Source organism: Patagioenas fasciata, chromosome Z (assembly GCF_037038585.1).
Source record: "Patagioenas fasciata isolate bPatFas1 chromosome Z, bPatFas1.hap1, whole genome shotgun sequence".
Taxonomy (NCBI): domain Eukaryota; kingdom Metazoa; phylum Chordata; class Aves; order Columbiformes; family Columbidae; genus Patagioenas; species Patagioenas fasciata.
Window position 1 is genome coordinate 84,058,152 of NC_092560.1, and position 19,666 is coordinate 84,077,817.

The 19,666-nt window shown below is 50.7% G+C and overlaps 1 protein-coding gene across 4 annotated transcripts in view; it reads left to right on the forward strand.

The window, feature by feature from the left end:
- Positions 1-914: 914 nt before the first annotated feature.
- Positions 915-19,666, forward strand: part of LOC136114977 (mitogen-activated protein kinase 4-like) — a 34,224-nt gene continuing 15,472 nt past the window's right edge. The window contains exons 1-5 of one of the 4 annotated variants that reach the window (XM_071802028.1): positions 915-1,179; positions 4,301-4,424; positions 7,457-8,389; positions 19,036-19,143; positions 19,478-19,592. The gene's annotated coding sequence lies outside the window, so the exon portion shown is untranslated. Of the gene's footprint in view, positions 1,180-4,251; positions 4,425-7,456; positions 8,390-10,122; positions 10,186-19,035; positions 19,144-19,477; positions 19,593-19,666 lie in introns of those variants that run through there. The other 3 variants (XM_071802026.1, XM_065860737.2, XM_071802027.1) reach the window with 3 other exon arrangements.

A 19,666-nucleotide genomic window follows, 5' to 3' on the forward strand; every position in this document is an offset into this window, starting at 1 on the left:
GAGCTTTAAGGAACAAGAGAAGCGATTAATTCTGGTTTTGGTGAGCAAAGTTCCCTCCTTGGGCTGGCCTAGACAAAATATGGAATTTAATGCTCTTTATTCCCATCGTTTATTGGTTAAAAAACGCACTTTTTGTTCTCTTTAACCTCTATTTTAAAGAGGCGGCGATGGAAATAATCGGATATCCATGCTCAGAGCGCTCGTACCCCTGAGGATTGAATTCGGGTGTTATTTTGGGAGGCGGCGATTTCCATCTCTAAGGAGCAATGGAAACGCGCGTTTCACGTCGTTCACGCTGGATCTTCGCTTGCAGGGAGTTAATCCTGAGCAAAACTGGTCTGGAAGCAGTAAAATAAAGAAGAGATTAATAATTGGTACCAAGCATTATCACAGAGGCACTCTGAGCTTAGTTTAAGGGACAACAGGGTCCAAAACAAACGACGTGAGATTAATAAGTGATGATAAATCCAGGCCTTTACATCGCTTTGTGAACTGGAGCTGTTTGGACTCTCCCGGCAACATTTGACGGTTGTTTCATGCTCAGTAGAAGCCTTGGGAGGTTGATCCATTCTGAAATTTACTTGTTTTTCCCCAAATTTCAGGGGGAATTTATTCATAGGAGCAGCTCGACCTCTCTTCCCACGTCTTATTGCGCTGACCAGCCTCGTCTCGCCCATCCCTGCTGACGCAGCGTTTCAATTATGAACTCATGTTTGCTCTTTATGCAGCGGCTGAGAAACCTGAATAATTAAATCTCCCCATGGCCTGAGCAGGCCGAGCTTCTTCATAGACACAACTTAAAAGCTTCACCGGCGTCGTTGCTCACCTGTCCGCTCGTTCCTTAATAGAAAGAGCGGCGCTAAGCGTTAATAATTCAGCTCGGCAAAATCGGCTAAATAACAAACCAAAATGTATATAGTTAGATTTATCAAATGGGAAGGTGTTAGGTTGACTGACTGCTTTCCATTTGAACCAATTACAGGTGAGGACTCGGCTTGACCGCTTTCTCTGGTTGCGTTTTAGGCCAGATTGAAGAGAACGGATGTGAGAACGGCTTAAAAGGTTTGATGCGAAGGAAAAGGAGAAGAATTTGGGTTGCTTCGTGTGCAAAGAGGCTTTTGGCTGCGGTCTGGATCACGCCAAGACCTCGAAGAAATCGTCATCCGTCCTCTTAATCCCGTAATTTCTAAATCTGCTCGTTCAGGGTGTGTTTTCCATCAATAATGGGCTCGTTCCTCCCTTGCAGCTCCAGCTCTGCCCTTCGCTCAGGAATAACCGCAAAGGGAGGAAAAAGACCCGTTAACCTTTTACCTTCTGTCTCTTCCCTGTGTAATCCAATTGGTGTTTGTCTTGCCGCTGCTAATTACTCAGAAGTATGTAATTGCAAGACAAACGTTTAACGAAGAGCAGTTCAGTGCTAGTCTTTTGGCTGCTCCCATCTGGCAAGAGCGTGGTTGCGGCGGTCGTTTCGGCAGCTTGGATTGAAGGTCTGACGGCCCGATTCTGCTCCTTGGCAAAAATAACGATGCAAATAAATGAAAATACTAATTGGGACCCTTCATTCTCTGCTGCTGCCCTGTGAGCTTTTGATAATTTGCCCCAAATATTCCTCTTCTCGTTACTTTTGGGTGCAGTGGGCGTCCAGGGCAGAACCGCCTCCCTACCTTATAATAACCACAGCAAACCCGAGTTGTTTAAACGTGTTTTTCCCTCTGGGAAATCACCCTGATCTTAATAAGCTTTTGAAATGAAATAATGTGCTGAGTCTTCCAAGCTGGAAATAAGTTGACTTTTTTGGTGTTTTTTTCTTTGCGGCAGCATTTTCTTCTGGTTATTGCTCAGTTGTTTAAGGAGAGAGAGGCTCAGGATTGCTCCCCGCTGAGAAAGAGCCCTGGGATTCTCCATATGGGCTGCACCCTGTAGGATGCGATATATGGGAATGTATCTATATATATAAGTATATGCAGATGAGTTGTTATGGGATCTTAGCACAGGGTCCATCCCAAACCTGGCGAACCAGCCCTCATCGCGCTCTTCCCTTTCCGCCCCGCAAGCAACAGGGATATTTGGAAATCGCTGGAGCTTTCATCGTTTCTTTCCCCGCTCGCTAATTAAGCGGGTAATTAAGCAGAACAACAGCAGTTTTACCAATTCTTTAAAACCCCGCGAATGCAAAAACGGCCTCTTTTTTCCCCACGCTGCCGCATCCCAGCTACGAATCCCTCGCTCGTAAATAATCCGGCAGCCGAACGCCGTCGCTTTGGGGCTGGGAGATGCCATGGCAACATCTCAGCTCCTTCCATTTGGGTAGGAATGTATATGCAAGGCGGCAATTAAAATTTAAACAGTCTCTGATGCGGCGAGACCCGCGGTTTATTAATAAAGCATGAGAGCGCTGAAGGTGATGGGATTTAGAGGGTTTGAGATACTTTGGCCGCAGCGACGTGCTCATGGGGGTTCTTCCTGCTTTGGGATGGGCTCAGCACCCGTACGAGCTCCTCGGTGCTTTCCCGTCCCCAAATCATCACAAGCGACTTAATATGCAAACCAGGAGATACATATAGGTCTCTCATGATTTTGCCATAGCGTTAATGTTCGGAGTGATTCCTAAGCGTGGAATAGCGTTGTTAGCGCTGTTGTACAAATGGAAACTAAATCAACAAGGTGTTAAAATACTTCCCAAGGCTGGAGGTGGTGGCACTGAGCACTTGGCTTTGTCCCCAGCCACCACTTCCCCATGCTCTCACCTTGGAAATCCTTTTGGTTTTGGGCTCGTTGACTTGCTAAGCTCCATGTTAAACCCGCTTGGGTAGTCCGGATCTTTCTGTTTCTCTCCCAATATCCGGCTTAAATCATGGCTGAGAAAAACCTCTTGTACTTGGCCTTGAGGGTTTCTTGGTGCCTTCTTTAAGCTGGTCCTGCGCTTCCCCATCCCAGCATCTTGTTCTGTTCTGCCTCAAAAACACATCCTGGGCCTCCCCGCCATCGACCCCTCTGAATTTTCCAGGCAATCCTTAATTCTTCTAAAGCCTTGATTATTTTGCTCTGGCTGTTCTTGCTGAGCTTAATATCACTTGAACTTGATTAATGACAGAGCCCAGACAACAAAGCTCCCCAGCCTCTTCGAGTCATTTTGTCTCAGCTAAGAGGTGGGAACACACAACCCACGAATCCATAGACAAGATGGGGAGTTGGAGTTCATCAACTGATGAGAGAAAATTCCCCTGGGTTGAAAACATCAGATTACAGATTAATCCTTGAGGTCTCCTCTGAAGTCCTGCGGTGCCTTCTTCTCATCTTCCGCCGCTGCCCTCGCCATCAAAGGATTCGCTTGCGTAGAAGCCGTCTGGCAAGCTGGAGTCTTCTCCAGTCCGAAAACACCAGCGGCCCAGCTGGTTATTCTGGTTTCCTTCATCGGCTGGGAACGTCTTCCTCACCTCGCAAGCTTGGGAGGACCAGGGAGGTCAAACCAGCGCTGGAAAAGCCTCCAGGGCTCTGCGTGGCCGCGTGAGTTTCTTTCGACTCGCAAAAAAGCAACCGTGGTTGATCCAGACCCTTCCATGCATCTTCTTGGGATGGCAGAGAGCAGCTCAGCATCGCTGCCTCTAGAAAAGGCACAGTAATGTTAATTAAAAGCTCGTTTTCCCAAGCTACCTTAGGCATTATCTCAAATATCCTCCCCGTGTGACATCCACGGCCACGCATCGGACCAGAAGACTTTTCTGTAGGGAGGTTGTCAGCGTCTACTCCTTGATTCCTTCATCTTCCCGCATTTGGATGGTTTGGCGTCGTTATAAATTTGAGTTAATCACTAATTTGGACTGTCTGCTTAAAAATCACTATTTACAAGTAGAACAGCACTGTGGGGACGTGGCCAGTTGTGGCAGGGAGGGGAAAACTTGCTGTGCGCTTGGCATCGGTTGTTTCTCATGTTGAAACATCCCCCAGACGCTGGATCTAAAAGACAAAGGGCTGGACCATGCCTCAGCTGGGTTGTTCTCATAGGAGATAACATCTCCCGGCACAGACAGCGCAGCTTTCCCAAACCAGACCGCGCAAGGTCATTTAAGAACTTGGTTTGCACGTGTTCCAACAGCTCCTTCGTTATCATCCGTCAATCCTTCCGTCCTCACTCCGTCCCTCGGATACCCGCTGTGGCTGGTGCAAAGCCATCCTGCTTAATTGGGACCTCGGGGAAGCTGTTCTCATTCTCCAGCCAGCTTTAATTAATGGATATAACAATTTATGAATAGGAAGAGCTTGGCTAACTCCTTGTTTTATTTCCTTTCTGCTCCCCCAGGTAATTTGGAGCGACGCTTTGGGAAGGTCCCTTTGAAAAAGAATCATCCGGCTGCTTGTTTTCTGCAGGGTCAGTTCTGCAAATGTTGGGAGCTGGTAAAACACTTAAATACTCACGTCAGCAGGTAAGTTGTTCCTACAGTAGCTCCTTTACTTAAAACCGAGCCTAAGTGCTGCGAGGGATTCGCCCTGATGGGTTGGGAGACGTCGATTTTGAACTGACGCTGTTTAATCTGGGCCTTGTCTGGACAGCTACGGCAAAAGAAGCAAACCACACATTTTAAACGTATTCTGTTGCTTTTCTTTCTTGCGGCTGGATTTGTGCTATGGGTGCAAAACGCTGTGAGGAATCGGGAACGCAGCTGAGCTACCGCTTCCCAAAATTGCCTCGAAGCGCCGTAGACCCCACGTGGTCCATTCCCGCTGCGCCCAGTAGCCCCAGCTAAACCGGCGATGAGAAACGGCCAAGCGCTGTGGCAAAATTTGGGATGGTGTCGTTTTCCTCGGCGATCTCCTTTTCCCCTCGCACCGGCGAGTGCGAGGTTCACGGTCTCGAAAAGCTGATTATAGCATAGGTGAAATTAAGAGGAGGTGGAAAATTGGGTGTGCGGAGAACGGCATCGCCCTGTACCGGGGAGTTGTGACAAGCTCGTTTACAAAGGTGGTTGATTTCTTTGCTTTGGCACTTCTAGGTTGGTTTAGTAAGACGGAATAAAAGCAGGAAGGTGATGCCAAATTAGTGACAGTTTGGGTAATCAAAACTTTGCTTTTGAGTATCACAGAATCCCAGAATGTGAGGGGTTGAAGGGACCTGGAAAGCTCATCCAGTGCAATCCCCCCATGGAGCAGGAACACCCAGCTGAGGTTCCACAGGAAGGTGTCCAGGCGGGTTTGAATGTCTGCACAGAAGGAGACTCCACAACCTCCCTGGGCAGCCTGGGCCAGGCTCTGACACCCTCACCCCAAACAAGTTTCTTCTCATATTTAAGTGGAACCTTTTGTGTTCCAGTTTGTACCCATTACCCCTTGTCCTATCACTGGTTGTCACCCAGAAGAGCCTGGCTCCATCCTCCTGACACTCCCTCTTTCCATATTGATCCCCATGAATAAGTCACCCCTCAGTGTCCTCTTGTCCAGCTCCAGAGCCCCAGCTCCCTCAGCCTTTCCTCACCCGGGAGATGCTCCACTCCCTTCAGCATCTTGGTGGCTGCGCTGGACTCTCTCCAGCAGTTCCCTGTCCTTCTGGAGCTGAGGGGCCACAACTGGACACAAGATTCCAGGTGTGGTCTCCCCAGGGCAGAGCAGAGGGGCAGGAGAACCTCTCTGACCTACTGACCACCCCCTTCTAACCCACCCCAGGTACCATTGGCCTTCCTGGCCACAAGGGCCCAGTGCTGGCTCATGCTCACCCTGCTGGCCCCAGGACCCCCAGCTCCCTTTTCACTGCTCTCCAACAGCTCATTCCCCACCTTACACTGGAACCTGGGGTTGTTCCTGCCCAGATTCAAGACTCTACACTTGCCCTTGTTCTATTTCATTCCATTTTTCCCTTGTTGCCGATGAGATGGAAGGAACAGGCTGGGATCCCTCTTGACCGGTGAAGTCCAGCAACGGTCTGTGCCCAGAGCTTTTAATTCCCACTTGATTTTTGTATATTAATACTATACCAGTGCAACTGATCCCACATTAATGTCACACCTTCTCCTGCGGATTTAAAACAATATATACATTATTAAATGGCTTTGCTTTTCTCAAGCCCAACAAGTATGTGCAGCACCGAATCAGGACTTATAATACAAAGGCAAACTTTGAGTAGGAAACGTGAACGTGGGATTTATCAGCTTCTTTTATTCGATATTTTTCTATGTCCTCCCAGAAAGCTGCGATTTGTTTACTACGCAGCCAATTATTTGATTTTCCCTTTCAAATACAAAAAGCACGTGGCTTAGAGCAACGTAATTTGCAGCCTGCTGCTTAATGATACAGCTGATGGAAGAAAATTGGGCTGCGAGCTTAAACTGCTGAGAAAAGCTAAAATTTGGTATGTGTGGGGTAGGCAGCCTGGAGAGAAGAGGAGGTTGCTGAGGCAAGAAATGATCTTTTAATTCTTTTCCTGCCTTAGGCACAAAACCTGATTCTGTTAGGTCCCCTTTGCTGTACAAGCTTCTCTTTGGTGATGTTCAGAACCCATCTGGAAAACTCGGTGAGGAGCCGCGCTCGGAGCAGCGGGGGGACTGGATTAGGTGACTCCAGAGGTCTCTTCCCACATAAATTAGTTCCCTGCAAGCAGCTGTAAGATGGGAAATTCTTCTAAATCAGAGCAATTCCTAAAAGTATTGCCATATATGGAGTGAGAAGACAACCTACAATGTGTTGATGAAGAAAAGCATCACAGAATCCCAGAATGTCAGGGATTGGAAGGGAGCTGGAAAGCTCATCCAGTGCAATCCCCCCATGGAGCAGGAACACCCAGCTGAGGTTCCACAGGAGGGTGTCCAGGCGGGTTTGAATGTCTGCAGAGAAGGAGACTCCACAACCTCCCTGGGCAGCCTGGGCCAGGCTCTGACACCCTCACCATCAAGAAGCTTCTTCTCATATCTAAGTGGAAGCTCCTATGTTCCAGTTTGAACCCATTACCCCTTGTCCTGTCACTGGTTGTCACCCAGAAGAGCCTGGCTCCATCCTCCTGACACTCACCCTTTCCATATTGGTCCCCATGAATGAGGTCACCCCTCAGTGTCCTCTTGTCCAGCTCCAGAGCCCCAGCTCCCTCAGCCTTTCCTCACCCGGGAGATGCTCCACTCCCTTCAGCATCTTTGTTGCCCTGCGCTGGACTCTCTCCAGCAGTTCCCTGTCCTTCTGGAGCTGAGGGGCCACAACTGGACACAAGATTCCAGGTGTGGTCTCCCCAGGGCAGAGCAGAGGGGCAGGAGAACCTCTCTGACCTACTGACCACCCCCTTCTAACCCACCCCAGGTACCATTGGCCTTCCTGGCCACAAGGGCCCAGTGCTGGCTCATGCTCACCCTGCTGGCCCCAGGACCCCCAGCTCCCTTTTCACTGCTCTCCAACAGCTCATTCCCCAACTTACCCTGGAACCTGGGGTTGTTCCTATCCAGATGTAACACTCTACATGATTATATTTGATTTTTCACAGCTCCTGAGATGCTTCCAAAGCCCTGCAGCCAGGATTAGCACCTCTGGAATCGCAGCCGCTTTTACACCGACGCTTCGTTTTACCAACAAGGGCAAGTCCCGACGTTTCGCATCTTCTTCGGGCTGATAAAACACCGGGGATGAGTCTGGAAAAGGCCACGTTCCGTGTGTCAAAAGGATGCGCCGAACGTAGCGTATCCAGTGGGAAACGACAGCGCCGGGCTGACTCGTATCACGTCACCGAGTTCAGATCTGACAGGGGATTTCTGCAACTCAAGTCGTGCTGACACTCAGGTCCCCGTTTATTTCGACAGCGAATGATTTAACTTCCTAAATACATCCTAAATACATCGGGCATGTAACTGTAACCAAAGACAGAATAACATTGACTTGTTAAAATGGCTCTGTTTACAGCAGCGCCACAAACTGAAGGATTCAAGGCAAGTCCTCGAAGCCCCAGATCGCTCCCGGCCGGCGCGGACGCAGAACGCGCTCCCACATTTCAGGAGCTTCACCCTCACCCCGCAGTCGTTTATTTTCCGCTCTCATGTGGCTCTCGAACTGAGCAGAGCGGGCAGAGTTGAATTTATTGGAGCATTTCTTATTTTTCCTCGGTTTTCTCTGCAGAAGGCGAGGGAGGCTCAGTTCTTGCAGCTCTAACAAAGCAACACGCTTGTCTGGAGGAGATCAATAACCATCGAACTATTGTGCTTCCTCCACTTAAAGCTGTTGGAACAGGTTCCTTTAATTGTCCTTTCACGCTGTAAATACGGCGTATGGTGAAATATTCTCCATGAAAGCCGCTCAGCGGGTTGTGCCACCCAGGGAAGGAAAGACCTCGGCTACTTCAGCTGTAACAGCCCCGGGGGCTCTACCCGAATTCCGTCACACGTTTCATCGGGGAAGGACAAGAAGCCCACTCGGGGTTTTCAATGTGAGTGTTTTAATTGGGGGGGGGCTCACATCAGCCCCACCAGCACCCCGTGGTGTTTGGGGGGGCAGATGGGATCTCCCCTGGGCACCTCTTTACTATGGTGGGGGGAATGGATCCCCTCAGGTGGTTCATGGGGATGGTGAGGAGGACCAGATCCCCTCAGGGACCATGGTGGGGAGGACCAGATCCACTTGGGTGGCTCCTCATGGGGATGGTGAGGGGAACTGGATCCCCTCAGGTGGCTCATGGAGACAGCAAGGGGGACTTGATCCCATCAGGCACCTCCTCACAGGGCCTATGGTGGTGGGGGAAACCAGATCCCTTTGGGTTACTCCTCATGAGGATGGTGAGGGGGACCAGATCCCCTCAGGCGGCTTTTCACAGGGACTGTGGTGGGGGGGGGGAAGCAGATCCCTTTGGGTGGCTCCTCATGGGGATGGTGAGGGGGACCAGATCCCCTCAGGCGGCTTTTCACAGGGACTGTGGTGGAGAGGGAAACCAGATCCCTTTCGGTTGCTCCTCATGGGGATGGTGAGGGGAACTGGATCCCCTCAGGTGGCTCATGGAGACAGTGAGGGGGACTTGATCCCATCAGGCACCTCCTCACAGGGACTACGGTGGGGGTGGGGGGGAACCAGATCCCTTTGGGTTGCTCCTCATGAGGGTGGTGAGGAGGACCAGATCCCCTCAGGTAGCTCGTCATGGACCATGGTGGCGAGGACCGGATCCCCTTGGGTGGCTCCTCATGAGGATGGTGATGGAGAAGCGGGTCCCCTCAGTGCAGGGAGGGGGACACTGGGTCCCCTCAAGCCGTTCATGGGGACAATAAGGGGGACACCGGATCCCCTCAGGCGGCTCCTCATAGGGACCGACCGGGGCAGGTGAATCCCCTTGAGTGGCTCCTTATGGGGATGGTGGGGGGAACCACATCCCCTCAGGCACTTCATGGGGACAGTGAAAGGGAACCGTGTCCCCTCAGTTGACTCCTGGGGACAATGAAGGGGAACCATGTCCCCTCACTTAGCTCATGGGGACAGTGAGCAGTGCCCGGGTCCCCTCAGGCAGCTCCTCATGGGGACGGTGCGAGGGAGCGGGTCCCCTCATCTGCCTTAAGGGGACAGTGAGGGGGAACCGCGTCCCCTCAGTCGACTCCTGGGGACAGTGAGGGGGAACCGCGTCCCCTCAGTCGACTCCTGGGGACAGTGAGGGGGAACCGCGTGCCCTCAATCGACTCCTGGGGACAGTGAAGGGGAACCGTGTCCCCTCAGTCGATTAATGGGGACAATGAGCGGTGCTTGGGTCCCCACACGGGGCTCCACATAGGGACGGTGAGGGGGAAGTGGGTCCCCTCAGTCTCCTCATGGGGACAGCGAGGGGGAACCGCATCCCCTCAGGCGGCTCCTCACAGGAACCATGGCGGGAAGCGGGGGAACCAGCTCCCCTCAGGCGGTTCATAGGGACGGTGAGGGGGCAGCGGATCCCCTCATTCGTCTTAAGGGGACAATGAGGGGGAACCGCGTCCCCTCAGTCGACTCCTGGGGGCAGTGAAGGGGAACCGCGTCCCCTCAGTCGACTCCTGGGGGCAGTGAAGGGGAACCGCGTCCCCTCAGTCGACTCCTGGGGGCAGTGAAGGGGAACCGTGTCCCCTCCCTTGGCTGCCCGGGTCCCCTCAGGCGGCTCCTCCCCCGGCAGGTGGCCCCCGCGCGGCGGCGGCCGCTGGGTGACGTCATGGCGGGGGCGGGCGCGCGGTGCCGGTGCGCTGAGGAGATGGAGCCGGCAGGGCCATGGCGGAGCCGGTGAGTGCGGGGATCCCCGCTCCTTCCTCAGCCGGGTTCCCCCCAGCCGGTGCTGAGGGGATTTGAGGGGCGATGAAGGGCGGCGGGGAGCGGGTTCGCCCGCTTCTGCCCCGGGTGGGAAGCTCCCGGTGGCGCCTCGTCCTTCCCCGGGGCTCAGCCGGTTTAACATCGCGGGTTGCTGCCCGGGGGAGGGTGGGTGACCCATGTGCATGTGCTTCTCAATGGTTCTATACCTGCCTTATGTCTCTATACCTGCCTTATGTCTCTATACCTGCCTTATGTCTCTATATCTGCCTTATGTCTCTATATCTGCCTTATGTCTCTATATCTGCCTTATGTCTATATCTGCCTTATGTCTCTATATCTGCCTTATGTCTCTATACCTGCTTTATGCCTCTATATTTGCCTTATGTCTCTATACCTGCTTTATGCCTCTATACCTGCTTTATGCCTGCACCTGCTTTATATCTCTATACCTGCTTTAAGCCTATATCTGCCTTATGTGTCTATATCTGCTTTATGGCTATACCTGCTTTACATCTCTATATCTGTTTTATGTCTATACTTGCTTTATGGCTAAACCTGCTTTATGTCTATACCTGCCTTATGTCTCTATATCTGCCTTATGTCTCTATATCTGCTTTATGTCTCTATACCTGCTTTATGGCTATACCTGCTTTGCATCTCTATATCTGCTTTATGTCTATACTTGCTTTATGTCTCTATACCTGCTTTATGCCTCTATACCTGCTTTATGCCTCTATACCTGCTTTATGCCTCTATACCTGCTTTATGTCTATACCTGCTTTATGTCTCTATACCTGCCTTATGTCTCTGTACCTGCTCTATGTCTCTATACCTGCTTTATGTGCAGTACTTGGGCTTGCACAGCTAAATCCATGCACAACTAAGCTGGTGTCAGGGTCCCCGAACCTTTCCCGCTGTCTGGAGGGGAAAATCTGCTTCTTTCCCTCTTCCCCCATCAAATACAGGTCGCGTTTGCTCTCAGTCTTATTTAGTCTTAGCCTAAAAGAGATGCTTGTGTCTGAGAGCCGGTGATGGCAGGTGGCCTTGGGCCAGGCTTTAGCGGCATCAAACGTGCTCGGTGTGCGGTGAAATGCGCGTTCGGGAGCCACGGCACCTCGGGAAGGGTCATCCCAGGCTGGTTCATCCTCAGAAAAAGAGGGTTAAACCCAACCCTGATGTCTGACAGGTTGTCCCCACATGGCGCATCCCCTCCTGGAATGGGTTGGGGTCCCACAGGTCCCGCGTGCACCCCCTTTTTGGGATGTCAGAGGTGTCTGGGTACCCGTGCTACCCATCACGTGTCTGTATGCTTGGGGCTGGAGAAGTTGATGTGGAGCATCAAGGTTTTCTCTCGATTAAACAACTGGTTTGGTTTTGGTGACACAATGCTCAGCTGCTGCTGAGAGGAGTTTTAGTCCCTGCGTTCGTCCTCACTGTTAATTAGGCGTGTTTAATCCTGCCTGGTGCTGGGAACGCGGAGTGCTTTTCTTTCTCCAGCCTCCTGTACAACGAGACCAGGGGGCAGTGACATCTTTCCCATCACCTTGGACACGATTGAAGATGTGACTGAGGCGCAGTTTCACAGTTCACTGTCCTCCTTTTGGATGGACAGATGTCCCATCAGCTTGAAGGTGACAAAAAGCCCCGTGGGGGTGTATGTGTGAAGGATTGCAGGGAAAGGGACACCAGGACCAGGACCAAGGGCTGGAGTTGCACGTAATGTTTTGAGGATAAATCTCATACCCAGCAGGTGAGCATCAGCATTTCCCCTCCCTATAAAACAGCTGATAACCCACATACCATCGATTCTCTTGTGCTTGAGAGACCACCACTGAGCTTCTTGCTTGGTTCAGAGCTAAAGCAGAGAGAAAAGTCAGGCTTAACCGCAGTCCTTGCCCTTCTCAAGCTCAGCCCAGCCTGTTAAGTGCGGACTGATAAATCCCAATCAAATAACCCTTGTTCAGAAAGGACGCTGAACCGCGAGCATCTCGGACAACCTCAAGCTCTCCAGGTTGAGTGTTTTAATGCAGATGGTGTCTGTTTATCTTGATTTTTATACTTAGAACAAAGATGTGAAGATCTAATTCCAGATTCTGGAGCAGCTTCTCATTCTGCTTCGGCCTCCTGAGTGCTGAGCAACTCGGCAAAGCAAAATCGCCAGAATTAGCGTTATGAGCTGAAATTACCTCTCGATTTTCCAGGTGGTGTGAGGCAGCTCGCTTACAGTTGCAACTGCTTTGTTGGACGCAATTAATTTGCCCTCATTTGGGCATCTAAAAGCGTCTTTTCGGAGCAGAAATAATCCTCCCGAAACTTCTCGCGTCCCCAGGTGGGAGGTGTTGCAGAAATGCAAGTGCAGGGGAGCGTTTGCAGCTCATCCTCTTGCAGACACCGAGGGCTGAGTTAAAAACCAGCCTGTTAATTTTATTGTCATGGCTCTAAGCACTTGTGAGCACCCCCCTCACCTTCCTCCCTATACCCTGTGCCAGCATTTAATTGCTCTGGGGAGATAATATCTCATTTCAAGGTTGAACTTATCTCATTTTGACTTGCAGAGGGGGGGACGTGGTGGTGCCCTTGTCACAAAGGTGACTTGTCACTCCCTGCAGCCATCGGGTCGCTTCTTCAGGAGGCTGAAGGATCCAAGGTGCTGTAGCCTCAACTCCAAGGCTCTTTCTCCATCGTGAGTGATTTTTGTGGCCACCCTTGGGACTCAGAATATTGTCAGGAAACTCAGCTGGGTGATTAGAATTGGATCTTTTTAGTCTCCACTTCATGTATTTACCTGAAATTTCTGCCCCGCTGCTATAACCGGAGCTGACCCAGCCTCGCGTCCTATTTTAAAATAACAACTACGCAAAGTTTCCTTGTGTTTCCCCCATTGATTTTAAACCTTGATTTTAACAGCTGTCTGGCAACTCTGAAATCTCTCTCGTTAAGGGGTTTTAAGGCAGATTGCAGGAGGTTGTTTGGAAAGACACGGGGTGCACGTGGTTAATCTGTAATCGAGCTTCTCTCGGCCTCTTTGGTAACAGCACAAATACTCACTTGTAGTTTTACTGATGGTACCTAACAGTGAATCCGGCAGCTAATTCTCTATTCCTAGCATGCTTAGAAGTGCCTTACTTTACAATTAATTCTGTTAGCTCTTCAGATTTAATGAATTCCATTAGACGTCCTCATCAGTCACCGACCCTGGACATTTCTTCTTCAGTGCCTTTTAGAAAATCACATTTCCAAGCATTTTCCACGTTTTTTTTCTTTGCCAGAATGATTTTTACATCATTTAACTCTTGCTGCTTTGCTGGGGTTGTAACTTTTGGGGCCTTTGGTCGATGCTTTAAGTGAGTCCTGCTAACGATTGCTTTCGCCTTTGTAAAATTGGCCTTTTTAAAGACGTCACTGCCATTATTTTGGGCTTGTAGTTTCGATGAGTACTGAAAAATCAGAGTTAAGCTCTGATGAAAGGAGCATTAGACATTGCAGTTCGTTTTGGCTTCCTCCTTGTCACGTCGCCTTGGGCTGAGATGGGAGCGACACCAGCGGCTTTGCACCCGAACGACTTATGGGTGCATTCCTTGGTTTTGCTATTGATTATTCATTAGCTGTTTGCATTGTGGTATTTTTATTTACCTCTCTGTGTGCATGTATGTGATGAATAGCGGGAAAACGTGGTCTACCTTGACTTGAGCGAGGCATTTGACACAGTGTCCCGCAGCATCCTCACAGCTGAACTGAGGGAGTGCGGTCTGGATGAGCGGGTGGTGAGGTGGACTGTGAACTGGCTGAAGGGAAGAAGCCAGAGAGTCGTGGGCAATGGGGCAGAGTCCAGTTGAGGCCTGGATCCAGTGCAGGGCCTCAGGGGGCAGTGCTGGGGCCGCTATTATTCAATATATTCATCAGTGATTTGGACATTAAGTGTAGAGTCTTGAATGTGGGCAGGAACAACCCCAGGTTCCAGTGTAAGTTGGGGAATGAGCTGTTGGAGAGCAGTGAAAAGGGAGCTGGGGGTCCTGGGGCCAGCAGGGTGAGCATGAGCCAGCACTGGGCCCTTGTGGCCAGGAAGCCAATGGTACCTGGGGTGGGTTAGAAGGGGGTGGTCAGTAGGTCAGAGAGGTTCTCCTGCCCCTCTGCTCTGCCCTGGGGAGACCACACCTGGAATCTTGTGTCCAGTTGTGGCCCCTCAGCTCCAGAAGGACAGGGAACTGCTGGAGAGAGTCCAGCGCAGCCACCAAGATGCTGAAGGGAGTGGAGCATCTCCTGTGTGAGGAAAGGCTGAGGGAGCTGGGGCTCTGGAGCTGGACAAGAGAACACTGAGGGGTGACCTCATTCATGGGGATCAATATGGAAAGGGTGAGTGTCAGGAGGATGGAGCCAGGCTCTTCTGGGTGACAACCAATGATAGGACAAGGGGTAATGGGTTCAAACCGAAACACAAAAGGTTCCACTTAAATATGAGAAGAAACTTGTTCCTGGTGAGGGTGTCAGAGCCTGGCCCAGGCTGCCCAGGGAGGTTGTGGAGTCTCCTTCTCTGCAGACATTCAAACCCGCCTGGACACCTTCCTGTGGAACCTCAGCTGGGTGTTCCTGCTCCATGGGGAGATTGCACTGGATGAGCTTTCCAGGTCCCTTCCTAAGATTCTGTGATTTTGTGAAACCCTTCTCCTTGTAGGTCAATGCATAGAAGAGAGCGAAATTCAGCATTTATGGCCTGCAAACGCTCCGTGACAGGGGAAAACCACGTGCTTCATGCGTTGTTTTGCACATTTAAGCTCTGTATCTCTTTCCTAAGCACCCGCTGCACCTTGCAAACCCCTTCATCCGTACATCCCGTGATCTGTGCTACGCTGAGGTTAAATCTCCTCGGAGGGATTTCCGGGTGGAATTACAGGATTTCAGCCAGGATGACCTTGCAGGTGCTGCACTGGGGCCGGGTCAGGAGTGCTCCAAGCTCCCAAATCTCCCTCCTGAAAACGTGGAGGAATTATTACCGCTCATTCCTGCAGCGCTTTCCACTCCTGTCTTTAAAAAGCAGCCGGCGTGGTTGTGCTCGCAACAAGCGCCTCGGTTTCTATATTATCCACAAACCCGTCATCTCCGTAGGAAGCTGGGCAGCCCACACCGCTCGGGTTGTTTGCGCATATCTAGACCTGATTTTACAACTATATTAATAGACATGGTAACTGATAACACCTGCGACAATTAGCTATGTGAACTCTGATAAAGAGCCTAATCGAATGTCACGTTGCAGAGTACGGGCTGTTTGCTTCTAGAGCCAAAATCCCTTCCTAAAGGCGACTCTGCAGGTCATCTCCAGACCCTTCCTACGCTTGAATACACAAGAAATTCAGTTTATCCGCTGCGGATAAGTTATTCCCCATTCCCTATGGCTCATTTTTGTGGCTGTGATGCTGCAGGTCCCTCTGGAAGGATTTGGGGGTGTCACAAATCACGAGCCGCGTCTCAGCGTTTGTCGAGATGGAGGAAAATGCACCTTTATTGAGGTGGGTTATACCTGACCCCTCGTTGGGTTTTATGCTCCATTAACTCCCCCTCATCCCGTGAAATATGGAAAGTTTTGAACTATTAACAAATGCCTTTGGGTAAATGAAACCCTGGAAATGCGAATGTGGAAGTAGGTCCTGGCTTTAAATGACTTCAAGGACACCGGGTAGGTGCTGGGCTTCTTGGGATCTGGTTCAGCTGGGACTGGTTCCAGTTAAAATGAGATCAAGGAGAACAAGGGGGTGAAATAAGAGGGGGTTTTGTTGCATTTCTATCAATATTGCAGGACTGGTTTGCATCTCTGAAAATCGGAAAGTATTTCAGATGATTTCTTTTAGAATTATTTTGCTCTCTGGGAATTCTGCTTTCTCACTGGTTTAATCCAAATCTCCCCATGATTTAGATGTATGTATTTATATAATCTCATCTCCCACGCTGGCCTCTTTTATCTGAATAAATCTCATGTGCCTGCTACTACTCAGCCAGAAAAGAATCATCGTTATTGCCGTAATGTTTGTCAGCTTTTCTTTATCACAGCAATATGGGAAAATGCTTCGCCGGGGTGGGACCTGCTTTGCCACGCTGCTCTGGTGCTTAATCCTTAATTGGGTTTTATACGTGAGCCCATAACGAGGGAAAAGGTGCTGAGGTGCAGCATGGGGAGCAAAATATCCAGGTTTCAGTCCCCAATGATCCAGCTGGGGAAAAGAAGAGTGAAGGACTTTGGACCTGCTTAGAAAGGCTGTTGAGTTCACTGACGCTCCCTTAAAATACAGCTAATCCACGTAATCTTATTATAGTAGTAGGTGATTAAACCAAGAACAAGCTTTAGCAAAGCTTTTTATTCCCTATCTATTATCTGCGTAGCTAAAAGTCCCGGGGAGCGTGTTTTGATTTTGCTAAGGGTATTTTAGGAGCGGGATTTACAACGTTCTGGCTTGAAATCTCTAGAGAAATCTCCCCCCATTCTTTTTGGCGAGATAGGCACGTTTATTCCGTGGCTTTGTGCTATTCGGCCGCCTCGATCCGAGCGACGGGGGTTCCGGCAGCGATGCACAGAATCCCAGAGTGTCAGGGGTTGGAAGGGACCTGGAAAGCTCATCCAGTGCAATCCCCCCATGGAGCAGGAACACCCAGCTCAGGTTCCACAGGAAGGGGTCCAGGCGGGTTTGAATGTCTGCAGAGAAGGAGACTCCACAACCTCCCTGGGCAGCCTGGGCCAGGCTCTGACACCCTCACCATCAAGAAGTTTCTTCTCATATTTAAGTGGAACCTTTGGTGTTCCGGTTTGTACCCATTGCCCCTTGTCCTGTCACTGGTTGTCACCCAGAAGAGCCTGGCTCCATCCTCCTGACACTCCCTCTTTCCATATTGATCCCCATTAATAGTCCCCCCTCAGTGTCCTCTTGTCCAGCTCCAGAGCCCCAGCTCCCTCAGCCTTTCCTCACACGGGAGATGCTCCACTCCCTTCAGCATCTTGGTGGCTGCGCTGGACTCTCTCCAGCAGTTCCCTGTCCTTCTGGAGCTGAGGGGCCACAACTGGACACAAGATTCCAGGTGTGGTCTCCCCAGGGCAGAGCAGAGGGGCAGGAGAACCTCTCTGACCTACTGACCACCCCCTTCTAACCCACCCCAGGTACCATTGGCTTCCTGGCCACAAGGGCCCAGTGCTGGCTCATGCTCACCCTGCTGGCCCCAGGACCCCCAGCTCCCTTTTCACTGCTCTCCAACAGCTCATTCCCCAACTTACACTGGAACCTGGGGTTGTTCCTGTCCAGATGTAAGACACCTCCTGGAAGATGTTCCTCTCCAAGTATCACCGAGCTTAGGTGCAAATCCCATGGCTGGAATCTCCTGGATATACGATTCTTTCTCCTTGAGGTTTGAACCTGTTTATGATGCTTTTTGGGTCACGTTCTCCACGTGCTTGGGCCCCTTGGGCGAGCATCATTTCAGCCGGGGCTTCCATCACCTTTGTAGATTGTTATCTTTAATTATACATTCCTCTCGAGGACGATGGAAGCAAGAACACGTAGCTGGGGGTTCCGTGTCCCCCGAGTCCCTGGTGATGCCGCCTTGAAGGAGAGCGACATCAGGGGATTATTTCTGGTTGGGACACCGAGCGATTCTCCGCACCCCATTATTTTGACCCCTTTTTATCTCTCAGTCACTGGGGAAGCTTCTGCCTTGCTGCATTGGGGCTGCAGCAGCGTGGGGGTGGAAACTTTTACCAAGCGGTTTCTGCAGACAAACGTGGTTTTTTTTCCCCCCTCCATCAAACCCGTCTTCGTTGTTTTCTCAAGCTGAGCCCGTGGATCTGCGACCGGCCCGCCAAATAAACCGGCTGAGATTTGGCAGCGAGGCAGAGGGATTAAAGGGGAGGTTAATCCCCGAGAGAGACACAAATATAAGCACTTTTGTGAGATCCCAGCGCGGCGATTCGGGACTCTCCGCTCCCAGAGGTACCTCTTGGGTCGGGGCTGCCGTCTGTCCGTCTGTGGAACGTGCCGCACATACCTCCTTTGGGGCAAATTCCTGCTGCAGGCTCCTCAATCGCCGCAAAATCAAACCTCTCTAGGGCCGCTTCTATATTTTTCTTTAAGTTTTCTTTTTAAATAACCATCATTTTACTTATCTTGGTCCAGCCCCACCAGTGATAACACAGGCAAAGTCCTGACCGGTGGTGTCCTGGGGAGCTAAAGCCACAAAGCACCAGCGCAGAGCCGATCTTATCTCTTTTTCTTAAGGAGAAAAGACCGTGCCAAACCAAAAGGGCGAAGCGATTTGCCCCCATGAGGTATCACATTTCCACTCTGATTTATGGCTGGGCCTTCCGAGCCGTCCGTTCTCCGTATTGTTTTATTGAGGTAATGGAAATATTTCTACTGGTTTCAAATCCATGTGTTCTCAGCCCGTGCGGTGCGAAAGGAGGAGGAGGGTGGAGCCAAAAGCACCGGCCACAATGTCTGTTTGTCCATCCCAGACAGCTTGACACCGCCAGATGCTTTCGCAGAGATGGAGCTGAGCTTTTCCAGCTTAATAGAAGTCAAAATAACATATTTAGGCTGAGGGGAGAGGGCGAGTTGGCTGCGGGACGCACATACTGAACCGTGTTTGTCTATGGCACCGTCTGGCCCTGCAAATCCCAGCCCAGGGCGGCCGAACGTGCCGTGAACGTCCCGTGGCCGATCGACCCAAACCGTCTGTCTTTCCCGCCCCGCTGAAAATCCCTGCGAGCGTCAGCAAGTTCTCCATTGTTTTCTGTTCTTTCTGTGAACTCATGAGCATTGTCTGAGTTGTCTTTTTATTCTTTTCCAGTGTCGTTTGGCCTGGCCACGAATGCCTCAGCCGTTAAGGAGGAAAATTCCTATTGCCCTGCGAGAGGTGAATTTGCGGCGCTGAGCGACGCTGCTCCCCTTGCCTATGGTACAGTGAGAACGTTGTGTGTTTTATCCAAGACTCCGGGGTCGTTTTTGTGCTGATTCCCTTTGGTTTTGCTTTCTCCCTTTGTTTCTTTGCCTCAGATTTCACCTTCCTCCTACTTGGTGCCTTCTGGCCTTTTGCTGGTGGCACCTCTGCTCATCTCACTGCGTTTCTGCTTGGGTTTTGATATTAAAGGCATCTGATAAATACGATTTGATCGCCTGAGGTACCTGGTGTCCTGTGCAGCTTTGCTGAAGGAAAACTGGGAGGATAAAAACCTTTTTCAGGATAAAAAACCCTGTTCAAAAACCCAGAACAGGCTTGTGATGCTTTTCAGGGTACCTGGAGACAAGAGCATCACTTGTTCTTCAGCATCCTTTGGCAGACGAGACATTCTTTTCGCTACCGTGTTCATCACAAGGTTTGGGGACGATTTTCTCCTCCGAGATCAGGTTGGTTTTATTGGGACGCCCCCGGTTTTCCTATTTCCCCGTGATCCCATCTGGTTTTATAATCAAGGCGATAG